This window comes from Coregonus lavaretus (assembly GCF_964263955.1).
Source record: "Coregonus lavaretus genome assembly, chromosome: 4".
Lineage (NCBI taxonomy): Eukaryota > Metazoa > Chordata > Actinopteri > Salmoniformes > Salmonidae > Coregonus > Coregonus lavaretus.
In genome coordinates this window covers 24,327,826-24,332,561 of record NC_139991.1, presented here as the reverse complement: position 1 = coordinate 24,332,561, position 4,736 = coordinate 24,327,826, and the positions used below count along the sequence as shown (strand labels likewise).

Below are 4,736 nucleotides of genomic sequence, written 5' to 3'. Positions count from 1 at the left end.
AGCACAGTGGTGTAAAACAAACTGTCTTTCTGATTAATTCTCATTGTGTTCTGAAAAATGACTGTGTTGTTCTTGGGTACTGACTCACAAAAGTAAGAATAAACAGATTGGATATCATCATCAGTGGAGGAAAAATAAGAATGCCCCACATTGCCCTCCTCAGAACGGAGGCTTTCTAGTTTTCCTGAGACCTGCCAGTCTGTCCACATCCAGGGTTCTGTCGCTGCCCAGCCTCACTACAGTCAAAGCTCATGTGGCCCGGAGAAAAGCACTTGACGCACAGCTGGTGCATCTGACAGTGAGCTTTGGTCCAGTGATTAGTGCTTCCACAGTCAGCGCACTCATGCTGACATTTGTGGAACTGTTTACGGGGCCCTCTACATTTAACATGTTTAAGTCATTTAGCAGACGCTCTTATCCAGAGCGACTTACAGTTAGTGCATACGTAACTTTTTTTTTTCATCCCCCCGTGGGAATCGAACCCACAACCCTGGCGTTGCAAACACCATGCTCTACGAACTGAGCCGGCCATTCCCTCCACTACCCTAGGCGACGCTGGTCCAATTGTGCGCCGCCCCATGGGTCTCCCGGTCGCGGCCGGCTACGACAGAGCCTGGATTCAAACCAGGATCTCCAGTCCCCCAGGACTGTGTTGTGTTACCTGCTTGACAATAGTATTGATGTCCCCCAGGAGAGCAGCAGCAGGTTGCACGTTGTTCCCCATCTCCTCAGCACACAGATCAACCTTGACATTGACCTTGACATAAATAACGTATGTGGAACGTTACTACAACATACCAGCAACGACACGACAGGAAGAGCGCCGTGCGTGACACATGTAACAGCAGCTGGAGGAGTGGCCAAACCTCAAGCTAAACACAACAGAAATAACCAGGCACCACCACATAATGCTAAGGCTGACACACACACGTTCCCTTTTATAAACCGGGTGACTCGAGCCCTGAATGCTGATTGGCTGAAAGCTGTGGTATATCTGACCGTATAACATGGGTCACGTTGAGGGAGGAGGTCAGAGACCTGGCCGTGTTGTGCCAGGATAACAACCTCTCCCTCAACGTGACCAAGACAAAGGAGATGATTGTGGACTACAGGAAAAAAAAGAGGACTGAGCACGCCCCCATTCTCATCGACGGGGCTGTAGTGGAACAGGTTGAGAGCTTCAAGTTCCTTGGTGTCCACATCACCAACGAACTATCATGGTCCAAACACACCAAGACAGTCGTGAAGAGGGCACGACAAAGCCTATTCCCCCTCAGGAGATTGAAAAGATTTGGCATGGGTCCTCAGATCCTCAAAAAATTATACAGCTGCACCATCGAGAGCATCCTGACTGGTTGCATCACCGCCTGGTATGGCAACTGCTTGGCCTCCGACCGCAAGGCACTACAGAGGGTAGTGTGTACGGCCCAGTACATCACTGGGGCCAAGTTTCCTGCCATCCAGGACCTCTATACCAGGCGGTGTCAGAGGAAGGCCCTCAAAATTGTCAAAGACTCCAGCCACCCTAGTCATAGACTGTTCTCTCTGCTACCGCACGGCAAGCGGTACCGGAGTGCCAAGTCTAGGTCCAAAAGACTTCTCAACAGCTTCTACCCCCAAGCCTTAAGACTCCTGAACAGCTAATCATGGCTACCCGGACTATTTGCACTGCCCCCCCACCCCATCCTTTTACGCTGCTGCTACTCTGTTAATTATTTATGCATAGTCACTTTAACTCTACCCACATGTACATATTACTTCAACTACCTCAACTAGCCGGTGCCCCCGCACATTGACTCTGCACCGGTACCCCCCTGTATATATAGCCTCCCTACTGTTATTTTATTTTACTTCTGCTCTTTTTTTCTCAACACTTTTTTTGTTGTTGTTTTATTTTTACTTTTTTGTTTAAAATAAATGCACTGTTGGTTAAGGGCTGTAAGTAAGCATTTCACTGTAATGTCTGCACCTGTTGTATTACGGCGCATGTGGCCAATAAAATTTGATTTGATTTGATTTGAAATTTATTTTGACTGTTCGAATTACGTTGGTAACCAGTTTATAATAGCAATAAGGCACCTCTGGGGTTTGTGGTATAGGGCCAATATACCACGGCTAAGGGCTGTATCGTCGAGGCACTCTGCGTTGCATCGTGCTTAAGAACAGCCCCTAGACGTGGTATATTGGCCATATACCACACCCCCTCGGGCCTTATTGCTTAAATATAGATGTACTGTACAGCACTAAGACAGCCATGACATTATTTGGAGAGACCACAAAGACTTATAGAGAAGCTATATAATTGATAGACTAAATCCAATAGACTGAGTCAAATACCTTTATACCTGGTTACAATGAAATGTAGTTCACTATGAAATGACCTGTGACTAGGGTTGCAAAATTACAGTTACTTTCCCCAAATTCCCAGAAATCCCTGTTGGAAGATTCCAGAAATCAGAACGGAATAAGCAGAAAATCTGGAATCCGAAAAAAAGAAGGAAAAAAAAGAAACCCTACTGGTGACCTTTGACCTAGCTGGATGACCTTTACTTGGGTGTCAAACCTGGGGGGAAGGCCAAAGTGCAGGATCCAGTTGAGTCTGGCACCAAGTAGGACCACAACATCAGACTGGAGCAGAGCTCTGCAGTCCCCACCTAGACCATAGAACCAGGAGGATAGGAAGAGGAGGAGGAGGAGGAAGAGAGGAGGAGGAGGATAGGAAGAGAGGAGGAGGAGGATAGGAAGAGAGGAGGAGGAGAGCAGGGACAAAACAAAATGTAATGAAAAGAGGCTAGTTATAGGAGTAGTGTAGTTGTTTGATTGACACCAGTTTACATTGACATGACCTGGCCAGGAGAGACTAGTTATAGATAGGGATTTCAGGAGTTTCGTGGTCCGTTCAAATGGTCAGGGAAATTCTTGGTCCTACTTATACAGTCAATGGTCTGTACATGAATATGATGCCAGCTGAGAGAAAGAGAGGCTGACCTGGAGCGGGCAGCAGCAACACAGTTGGGGTGATCGTCAGGCAGCACCCCTTTACCCATGGGGGTGGGCAGGAAGGGCAGGTCACACCCCTCCACCAGCTCCTTCAGAGCCCCCTCTGCTCTTCAATGGGCTGCACCTGCAGAGGGACACAGACAGAGGGCACTGCCACACGGATTTCAACAGACTGGTCTTCACAACTGGGATGCATTCAGCTGAGCAAAACGTTGTGCAACGTTCAGATAGAAATATAGCATGTAGAACGAACGTGCCTCTCAGACAGGTAGAATGAGAAATCATGTCAACAACATTTGTCGACTGAACGTGGCCCAGTTTTCAACTGAACCGTGGTACAGTGCTATATGTGTTACAGTGCGTCTCAGCTGGCTATTGATCTCTCTTGGACAGACGCACGTAACATAACTGGAAGTAGCGTCTGTCAACAGAATGGGATGTGACAACTTTGTTCCGGTACGCTGATTTTTCACCACTAATCATTTGGACAAATCCCGATTTCGCAGGTGCTCGCATCTTTTCAATTTCAGAACGGGAGGGGACATTTGGCCCATAAACTTGCCGGAAACTTGCAGAGAGTTTCCGTTTAGGGGGGTGGAGAGTTCGCAAGTGGCGTTAGTATCTTTCTCTTAACATCTCCCCAGACCTTATCCAAGTATCTGACGCAATTATGCAAGATTTTAGTTCTGTTTCCCCCAGATTATCTGGCTATTAAAAAAGCAATGCCTACCTTTGCCAATGATGAGTAAAGTCCGTTTGGCTCCTTTCAGGACCGCCAGTGCTTCTGTGATCACCATATGGTCAGCCATACTCACAGGAGGAGGTGGACTACAGGGCACCTCTCTGACAAAGGAAATAATAAATAATAGGTCAAACATTAAACATGTTACCTAGCAACTTTATTGCATATGTAAATAAACCATGAAGGTCTATCGAGGCTTATTGCTATTCTCTGATGAGAATATTTTGATATAGTGCTATATTTTCTAAGTAATTTAATTTCTGGTTCACTTCAGACGTTAAAAGGTATAACAAGATAAAATAAAAATGACTACGGTGATGTGAATTCAGAGGTATACATATTCAACAGTAACACATTAGTATACATTTTAAATGGATGAAAGACAGTGATGGCCACTAACCTGGCTCTGCTCCTGTCCAATTTAGCATTGACCATGTCCCCAGATATGTCTACGTATACAGCACCTGGACGTCCATACATGCTAGTGCGTGCTGCCTTAGACATACCAAACACCCTTAAATTCAGATCAATTAAGGCTGTGCTGTGCTCTTATGAAGCAGTTAAGGTACCTTGCTAAGCTGGAAAATTAGAGGTCAGAAAAAAGACAATTGCAGGTGATACCAAATGATATGAAGAGGACTACACAGAGGGAGTCAGAGTAGACTGTATACCTTCTCTACCACTGAGGAGATCATATCCAGACTGCTAGACCTAGCAGAGAACTTACTGTACAATCTGCATGCCTCCACCTGACAGAGAAAGAGGACCACAAATAACAAATTATTTCCTCTTTCTGTCACGACCCGGTGCGAGAAACAGTCACTAAAAGTTGTCAGAACCCAGAAGATGAGGCAGACACAGCTGTACTAGAGATGGTGGTTTAATTAAAGAACAAAATCTTCAGGCAAAGAAACTAAATCCACAATGTCCAAAAATAAAGCCAAGAGGCACAAAGAGGAAAACCTCCAAAAAACAAAAGAAACTCCACAAAGTG

At 45.8% G+C, this 4,736-nt stretch overlaps 1 long non-coding RNA gene across 1 annotated transcript; it reads right to left on the bottom strand.

Annotated features, from left to right (window-relative positions):
- Positions 1–3,081: 3,081 nt before the first annotated feature.
- LOC311128418 lies at positions 3,082–4,191 on the bottom strand. The gene is made up of 3 exons (XR_014613209.1): positions 4,143–4,191; positions 3,731–3,843; positions 3,082–3,124 (listed from the first exon to the last, which is right to left on the bottom strand). It is a non-coding gene; the product is annotated as an uncharacterized lncRNA (long non-coding RNA).
- Between the last annotated feature and the right edge of the window lie 545 nt (positions 4,192–4,736).